Source organism: Physeter macrocephalus, chromosome 20, assembly GCF_002837175.3.
Source record: "Physeter macrocephalus isolate SW-GA chromosome 20, ASM283717v5, whole genome shotgun sequence".
NCBI lineage: Eukaryota > Metazoa > Chordata > Mammalia > Artiodactyla > Physeteridae > Physeter > Physeter macrocephalus.
In genome coordinates, this window is record NC_041233.1 from 28811250 (window position 1) to 28821668 (window position 10419).

Genomic DNA, 10419 nt, shown 5'->3' on the forward strand with positions numbered 1-10419 from the left:
GCCCCGGTAGGGAGGATCCCGCGTGCCGCGGAGCGACTGGTCCCGTGACCATGGCCGCTGAGCCTGCGCGTCCGGAGCCTGTGCTCCGCAACGGGAGAGGCCACAGCAGTGAGAGGCCCGCGTACCGCAGAAAAACAAAAAAAAAAAAAAAAGAATAGCAGTAGAGTCACTGATGATGTTGTTGTTATTGTGTCATTAATAAAAGTACCGACAGAAAAAGAGTAGTACTTTGGGTTCATTAATAAAAGACCTGAAAAAATGTAATGGCTTAGAGTCACAACAACAAATAAAGTTGCCTTTCACGTCACTCTGCCAAATAAGGCTGTCCGGACGGGGAGGAAGTGAACAATGAACTTAGAGAGCAGGGTGAAGTGTGTACATCCATATCTATACATACACTGAGTTTGGGGTCGTAGGGACTTTCTGTTGTTAATAAATACAATTTTTGTGCCCATTTTTATCTTCAATATTTTTCCTTAGGCTCTTAAATTACAGAAGATAGTGACTTAATTTGACACAGATTTAGACAATATCCCAGAAAACCAAGAGCACATACAATCACTCATCCTGACCTAAAAGCTTCTCTCTTTGCAGGAATCAGAGTCCAGCATCTCTCTTCTCTCACAGACTCACCACCTCCTTTTCTGTTACAGCGGAGCGGCTCGTGGCCGCTGCGCCTGCGCGTCCGGAGCCTGTGCTCCGCAACGGGAGAGGCCACAGCAGAGGCAGGCCCGCATACCACAAAAAAAAAAAAAAAAAAATGTAATGGCTTAGAGTCACAACAACAAATAAAGCTGCCTTTCACTTCACTCTGCCAAATAAGGCTGTCCGGAAGGGGAGGAAGTTAACAATGAACTTAGAGAGCAGGATGAAGTGTGTACATCCATATCTATACATACACTGAGTTTGGGGTCATAGGGACTTTCTGTTGTTGTTAATAAATATAATTTTTGTGCCCATTTTTATCTTCAATATTTTTCCTTAGGCTCTTAAATTACAGAAGATAGTGACTTAATTTGACACAGATTTAGACAATATCCCAGAAAACCAAGAGCACATACAATCACTCATCCTGACCTAAAAGCTTCTCTCTTTGCAGGAATCAGAGTCCAGCATCTCTCTTCTCTCACAGACTCACCACCTCCTTTTCTGTTACAGTGGACTTTTATGAGTTCTCACTCCTCCAACTGGACAGTTAGCCCTTTGAGGGCAGGACTACCACATCATAACCATCTAGGCTGTGCAGACTCCACTACCTGAGCGGGTGGGAGGCAGCCCCTGCTCTCCAGATGCGGCCCAGCAGAGGCTCCATCCACAGTGTCCACTGGTTGGTGTCACAGTGGCGGTCATGTAAGTCAGTGTATCTACGCTGGCAGCGGTAGCATTGATACCTCCATGGCAGCAGCTTTGGAATATGATTTAGGGCATTGTGTCTGAGTATGAAGGCACCAAGCCTAGTTTTCTAGTTTTATTGGTCAGAATAAGCTAGGTCATTCCAGAAAACAAGCCCTGACCTCTCAGCAGCTCACGCAATGAGTTTATTTCCCAATCACACGCAGGTCCATGCAGGCTGGGCAGCTCGCAGGGCAGCACTCGTCCCAGCGGTGACTCAGGGCCCAGCTGCTTCTACAGTGTGGCTCCCCTGTCCCAGACTCCCTCTCACAGGAGAGTGAAAGCCAAGGATCTGGCGAGAACTTTTAGGGCCAGGCCTGGAAGTGCTGTACATTATTTCCCCCCATGCTCCACTGGCCTACCTGAAAGGTAGGCTGAGAAACACTGTCTTCCCGAGTGCTTAGGGACAGAAAAGGGGTCAGGAGCGTCCAGCCAGAATCCACCCTCTCAGAGGTTTCACGAGCCCCACTTAGCCTTCAGAAGTCCATTTGATGATCATCCCAGCCAGGCTTGGTTTCTCTATCTGCACCTAATCTCCCCGACTGACATACAAATTGGAGGCACAGTAGAAGGTGGGGGTCAAGGGCACAGGCCTGAGCTCCACTCCAGGCTCCTGCCCTACTGCGTGCTTTGGTAAGCAGGCAGGGCTCCTCCGAAAATTCCAGATTAAGTGGAGTGTCTGCCTCAGGAAGTTGTCGTGAGGGTTGAGTTAATGCGAGGTGGGCACCTAGAACAGTGTCGCCTGCACTCAGCACTCAGTAGCGTTGTTTATTATTTATTTCCCCCAAAGTCTCCAGCTCTCAGAGACTTCCAGGAGGAGGTAGTCAGGAAGACTCGAATGAGTGAAACAATGGATTGTAGAGGATTGAACAAAGGAAGGGACCTTAAAGGAAAATGAGTTTCTCCAGGCAGGACGCTGCGTTCTCTTTGAATTAATATAACTGCTGAGGACTTCCCTGGTGGCGCAGTGGTTGGGAGTCCGCCTGCCAATGCAGGGGACAGAGGTTCGAGCCCTGCTCTGGGAAGATCCCACATGCCGCGGAGCAACGAAGCCCGCACACAGCAATAAAGACCCAATGCAGCCAAAAATAAAAATAAATTAAATTTATATATATATATATATATATATATATATATATATATATATATATATATATATATATATATAAAACTGCTGAACCCCAAAGAAAGGGCCCCTCAGGACCTGAGTATGTCTGTCATGTGCTCCAGGGAGCCTCCTTGCCTGAGTCCAAACAAGCTTCTCCTTTTATTTTCTTTGGCCACGCCACACAGCTTGTGGGATCTTAGTTCCCCAACCAGGGAATGAATCCAGGGCCATGGCAGTGAAAGTGCCGAGTCCTAACCACTGGACCATCAGGGAACTCACCAAGCTTCTCCTTTTAAAGTCCTACCTTTGGGAGCTGGACTTACAGCCAGCAGGGCCGATTATCTTGCCCAGGCTGTCCTCTGGCTCCGGGGTTGGGGTAGAGGTGGGCAAGCCTATGGGAGCCATGCCTGCATGGAAAGAGCAAGGCCGCTGGCCACTCACCAGGCAGGTCCAGGCCTGGGCTTAGGGCGTCCAGAGGGAAAATGGTCATTCTGAAATCCCAGGCACAGGCTGAAGAACTTCTTCTAAGTGTAAGGCATTTGGGCTCACTGTAGGGACAGGTACAGGGTCTTTGCTGCAGAGCAGAGGTGATCAGGCCTGCCTTCACTCCTGTGTTTGCCAAGTTGCTTGCTGACGCTGTGAAAACCCCATCCCTAGTTTTTCCACCAACATCTCCTCTGTTAATGCAGAGACCACACTATGAAAGAGGCAGTTTCCTGTTCCAGAGCCCAACAGGCCCAGCCCCCAACCCTCAGTATGCTCCCATGGAGGACATGGTGACAGTGGGGAAGGTCTCTCCTCGGGGCAGCTGTAAAATATCCCTGGGGGATAAGGCTTCCCCTGGAATGTGGCCTTTTTCTAGCCCAGAACAGTTCCAGGTAATGAGCACGCTTCAGGCTGAATCCTCTTTCTCTGGAGAAAAATTTTCCAAATATGAAAGGATCGAGGTTCCTACTTTGAGAATCTCTTCCTAGAGGGTGACAGCCCAAATTCTCCCTAAAATAATAGTAGCACACAGCAGAAAACAGAGCAGGGGAAGCACGGAGGAAGTAGAGGTATGGATGTGGGGGACTCGATGACACCACCAGGGAAATGGACAAAGACTCTCAGCATCAGGCATTCATTCAACAGGCTGGGCCAAAGGCATGCAGGGTGCCCGTCCACTGCTGGGTGTCAGGGTGCTGACGCAGCAAATGGCCAACACTGGACTCTAGATCTGTCATTTACTAGTCATGAGCCCTGGACAATGTCAACTGTCTGAGCCTTAGTTTCTTCATTTGTCAACTAGAGATAAAATTCCTTGCCCCGACTGCTTCACAAGGTTCTCCTGATGAACTAAAAAGAAAAAGGCCACGAGAACACTTTATAAACCAGAAAGGGTTGTCTTAAAACAAAGCATTGTTATCATTGCAGTTGTTAAGACAAATCTTAGCTCTCCAGGGACCTACAATCTAGTTGCAGAAATAAATTACGATACCTGGAACAGTAGAGTGGTAAATCATGGCAGTATGTACTCAGCATAAAATAGTGTTAGCAAAATTATATGCAGTAAGTTTTCTGAAAGAGAGTCAGGTGTAGAATGAATCAGACAGAACAAATATCATGAAAGTCGTGGTAAGAACTGAAATGAGTCCTGAAAAAAGAGAAAGTTGTAGAGAAACTGGAAGAAGTAAGGCATTAACTGTGTGTGTGTGTGTGTGTGTGTGTGTGTGTGTGTGTGTGTGTAGTAGTAGTAGTAGTAGTAGTAAAAAAGCACAGCCAGGACATGTACCATTCTAGGCTATAGACATACTCAGGAAGTGAATGGTGGGAAATGGGTCTAAAGCAGAGGCTGGCAAACTATAGCTCCACAAGCCAGTTTTTGTATAGTGTGCAAGCTAAGAATGGTTTTACAGTTTTAAAACGTTATACACTTATGAGAATGGCCAAAATCAAGAACACTGACAACACCAAATATTGGTGAGGATGTGGAGCAACAGGAACTCTCATTCATTGCTGTTGGGAATGTAGAATGATGATACAGACCCTTTGGAAGACAGTTTGGCAGTTTCTAACAAAACTAATTATACTTTTACCATATGATCCAGCAATTATGTTCCTACTTAAAGGAACTGAATACTTGTGTCCACACAAAAACCTCCACACAGATGTTTATAGAAACTTTATTCATAATTGCTAAAACCTGGAAGCAACCAAGTTACCCCTGAGTACCTGGACAAATAAACTGTATGGTATATCTGAAAACTGAATGTTACTCAGAGCCAAAAAGAAATGGACTATCAAGCTGTGAAAAGACAAAGACGTATCTTAAACATATATTACCAAATGAAAGAAGCCAATCTGAAAAGGCTACGTACTATATGATTCTAACTATATGACATTCTGGAAGAAGCAATGCTATGGAGACAATAAAAATATTCATGGTCGCCAGGGTTGAGGGGAGGGAGCGAAGAGTAGGTAGAGCACAGAGGATTTTCAGGGCAGTGAAACTACTGTGTATAATACTTTAATACACGTCATTATACATTTGTCCAAGCCCATAGAATATACAAAACCAAGACTGAACCCTCATGTAAACTATGAACTCTGGATGATAATGATGTGTCAATGTAGGTCCACCAATTGTAGCAAAGTACCACTCTGGTCAGGGATGTTGATAATGTGGGGGCAGGAAGGATATGGGAAATCTTTGTACCCTTCTCTCAACTTTGCTGTGAGCCTAAAACTGCTCTAAAAAATAAGTTTATTATTTTTAATGTTATAAGGAAAAAAAAAAAGAAGAGTAGGAGTGACAAAGATCATAGTCCTACAGACCCTAAGGTATTTACTATCTGTCCCTATACTGAGGTTTACTGACCCTTGGCCCAAAGGATGAACACTAGACTGAATGACAATGGAAATACAATATAACCCAAATTTGTGTGATGCAGCTAAAGTAGTGCTGATAGAAAAATTTATAGCACTAAATAAAATGTTTACATTTAGGAAAAGCCTCAAATCAATAGTTTAATGTCCCATAATAAGAAACTAAAAATTGAAGAGCAAACTAAACCAAAAGCAAGCCGAAGGAAGAAAATAATAATAATAATAGCAGAAATAAATGAAATTGAAAACAAAACACATAGAAAATCAATGACACAAAAACTGGCTCTTTGCACGGAGCGGCTGGGCCCGTGATCCATGGCCGCTGAGCCTGCGCGTCCGGAGCCTGTGCTCCGCAACAGGAGAGGCCACGACAGTGAGAGGCCCGTGTACCGCAAAAAAAAAAAAAAAAAAAAAAAACTGGCTCTTTGGAAAGCTCAATATCCGGAGCCTGTGCTCCGCAACAGGAGAGGCCACGACAGTGAGAGGCCCGTGTACCGCAAAAAAAAAAAACAAAAAAAACTGGCTCTTTGAAAAGCTCAATAAAATCAACAAACTTCTAGCAATACTGACAAAGAAAAAAAGAGAGAAGACATATATTATCCATATCAGGAATGAAACAGATGATATCACTACAGACCCAGCAGACATCAAAAAATAATAAGGAAATACTACAAACAACTCTACACACATGAATTTGACAACTTAGATGAAATGGACCAATTCCTTGAAAAGCACAAACTACCACAAGTCACCCAATACAGTACAGATAATTTGAATAGCCCTGTAACTATTAAGGAAATTGAACTCATAATTTTAAAACTCCCAAAAACAAATTTCCAGGCACAGATGGCTTCACCGCTGAATTCCGCCAAACACTTAAGAATTAACACCAGTTCTACACAATCTCTTCCAGAAAAGAGAAGATGAGGAAACTTGCCAATTCATTTTTTCCAGCTTTACTAAGGTATAACTGACAAATAAAAATTGTATATATTCAAAGTGTATAACATGATAATTTGATACATGTATACACTGTCAAATGATTACCACAATCAATTTAATTAACACACCCATCACCTTACATAGTTTCCTTTTGTGTGTGTGTGTGTGGTAAGAACACTTAAGATCTACTCTTTTAGCATATTTCAAGTATACAATAGAGTATTGTTAACTATGGTCACCATGCTGTACATTAGATCCTCAGAACTTATTTCATCTCATAACTGAAAGTCTGTATCCTCTGACCAACATCTCCCCACTTCCTTCAGCCCCCAGTCCCTGGTAACTATCATTCTACGTTCTCCTTCTCTTAGTTCTACTTTCTAAAAATCCACATATAAATGAGATCATGCAATATTTGTCTTTTTGTGTCTGGATGATTTCACTTAGCATAACATCCTCCAGGCTGATCCATGTTGTTGCAAATGGCAGGATTTCTTTCTTTTTTATAGCTGAATAATATTCCATTGTATATATAAATATAATTATTTTATCCATTCACCCATCAATGGACATTTAGTTTGTTTCCATATCTTGGCTATTGTGAATAATACTACAATGAATAGAGAGGTGCATATGGCTCTTCAAGATCCAACTTCATTTTATCAAGCTAGTATTATTCTGATGCCAAAACAAAACAAACACATTGCCAAAAAAAATCAATATCCTTCAAAAATCCTTAACAAAATATTAACAAAGGGAATTCAATAATATGTTAAAAAAATTATACACCATGACCAAGTAGGGTTTATTCCAGGGATGCAAAGCTGGCTCAATATTTGAAAGTCAACGCAATCTACCATATTGACAGGCTAAAGATGAAAAACTATATGATCAGATCTACTGATGCAGAAAAAGCATTTGACAAAATTCAATACTCATTCATGATAAAAACTCTCAGAATACTAATAGAGGGGAACTTCTTTTTTTAGAAAATAGTAACAGCTAACATTTATTGAGCCCTTTCTTTTTTTTCTGGCCGTGACCCGTGGCATGTAGGATCTTAGTTCCCCGACCAAGGATCGAACCCGTGCCCCCTGCACAGGAGTCTTAACCACTGGAGCGCCAGGGAAGTCCAAGGGGAACTTCTTAATAAAGAACTGGGGTGCTTCTTTTTTTCTGGAAATGATAAAATTGAGAAACCTTTAGCTAGACTAAGAAAAAAGAGAGAAAAGATGCACATAAATAAAATCAGAAATGAAAGAGGAGACATTACAACTGATACCATGAAAATACTAATGATCCTAAGACTACTATGAACAATTATATACCAATGAATTGGAAAACCTAGAAAGGTGTAATACTTTCCAGAAATATGCAACCTTCTAAGGGTGAATAATGAAGAAACAGAATGTATGAACAGACCAATAATGAGTTAGAAGATCTAATCTGTAATCACAAACCTCCCAAAAAAGAAAAGCCCAGGACCAGATGGTTTCACTGGCAAATTCTACCAAACATTTGAAGAAAAATTAAAGTCAATCCTTCTCAAACTCTTCCAAGAAAACTGAATAGAAGGGAACACTCCCAAACACACTTCATTTTATGAAGCCAGAATGAAATCTGATACCAAACCATATAAGGATACTACAAGGAAAAAAAAAAACTAGAGACCAACATCCCTGATAAATATAGGTACAAAAGTTCTCAAAAAAATATTGACAAATCAAATTCAATAGCACATTAAAAGGATCACACGCCATGATCAAGCTGGATTTATCCCTGGGATGCAAGGATGGCTCAACACATGCAAATCAATAAATGTGATACACCAACTAATAAAATGATATGTAAAATCATATGATCATCTCAATAGATGCAGAAAAAGCATTTGATAATATTCAATATCCTTCCATTATAAAAACCCTCAACAAATTGGGTATGGAAGGAACATACCTCAACATAATAAAGGCCATATATCACAAGTCCACAGCTAACATCACACTCAATGGTGAAAAGTTGAAAGATTTTCCTCCAAGATCAGGAACAAGACAAGGATGCCCACTATCACCACTTCAACATAGTACTGGAAGTCCTAGTCAGAACAATTAGGCAAGAAAAAGAAATAAAATGTATCCAAATCAGAAAGGAGGAGGAAAAATTGTCTCTGTTTGCAGGTGATATGATCTTATTTATAAAGAACCCTAAAGACCCCACCAAAAAAGTCATAGAACTAGTATACGAATCCACTAAAGTTGCAGGATACAAAATCAACATACAGAAATCAGTTTCATTACTGTACACTAACAATGAAATATCTGAGAAAGAAATAAAGCAATCCCATTCATAGTTGTATCAAAAGCAATAAGATAGGAATAAAGTCAACCAAGGAGGTAAAAGATCTGTACACTGAAAACAACAAGACTTTGGTGAAAGAAATTGAAGACACAAACAAATGGAAAGATATCCCATGTTCATTAATCAGAAGAATTAATATTGTTAAAATGTCCCTACTACCTAAAGCCATCTATAGATTTATGTAAGTGCTAAGAAAATTTCAATGGCATTCTTCACAGAAATGGAAAAAAAATCCAAAAATTTTTGTGGAATCACAAAAGACCACAAATAACCAAAATATCTTGAGGAAAAAGAACAACACACTTTCTAATTTCAAACTATATTACAAAGCTATAGTAATCAAAACAGTGTGTCACTGGCATCACAATAGATACAAAGACAAATGGAACAAAATCAAGAAATAAACCCTTGCATATACGGTCAACTAATATTTGACAAGTGAGTCAAGAATACTCAATGGGGAAAGGAGAAGCTCTTCAATAAATGACATTGGGAAAACTGGATAACCACATGCCGAAGGATAAAATTGGACCCCTATCTTACATCACTCACAAGAATTAATTCAAGATGGATTAAAGATTTAAACATAATACTGAAACCACAAAACTCCTAGAAGAAAACATAAGGACAAAGCTCCTTGACAGTGGTCTTGGCAATGATATTTTGGATATCACACCAAAGCATGAGCAATAAAAGCAAAAATAAACAAGTGGGACTACATCAAGCTAAAATGCTTCTTCACAGCAAAGGAAACCATCACAAAATGAAAAGGCAACCTACTGAATGGGAGAAAATATTTGCAAATCATATATCTGATACGAGGCTAATATCTAAAATATACAAAGAACTCATACAATTCAGTCGTAAAAAACAAACAATCTGATTTTAAAATGGGCAGAAGATCTGAATAGACTTTCTTCCAAAAAAGACACAGATGGCCAATAAATACATGAAAAGATGCTCAACAACATTAATCATGAAGGAAATCAAAACCACAATGAGATATCACCTCACCCCTGTCAGAATGGTTATGATCAAAAAGATATGAAAAAAGTGTTGGTGAGGATGTGGAGAAAAGGGAACCCTGAGCATTGTTGGTGGGAAGGTAAACTGCTGCAGCCACTATGAAACACAGTATGGAGTTTCCTCAAAAAATTTAAAATAGAATTACTACCATATAATCCAGCAATTCCACTTCTGGGTATTTATCCAAAGAGAAAAAACCACTAACTTGAAAAGATGTACGTGCCCCATGTTCTTTGCAGCATTATTTACAATAGCCAAGACATGCAAACAACCTAAGTGTCCATCGATGGATAAGTGAATAAAGAAATCGTGGTATAACATATACAATGGAAAATTACTCAGACGTAAAAAAGAATGAAATATTGCCATTTGCGGCAACATGGATGAACCTCAATGGCACTATGCTACGTGAAATAAGTAAGACAGAGAAAGACAAATACCATATGATTTCTCTTATATGTGAAAACTTTTTTAAAAAGTTTCACTCATATAAACAGAGTAGAATAGTGTTTACCAGGGGCAGATGGAAAGATGCTGGTCAAAGGACACAAGCCTGCCATTATATGATGAATAAACTCTAGGGATCTGAGCATGCTACAGCATGGTGAATATAGTTAACAACACTACATTGTGTACTTAAAATCTGCTAAGAGAGTAAACTTTTAGCATTCTCACAACAGCAACAAAGGTAACCATATGAGGTAATGATTGTGTTGACTTGACTGTGGTAA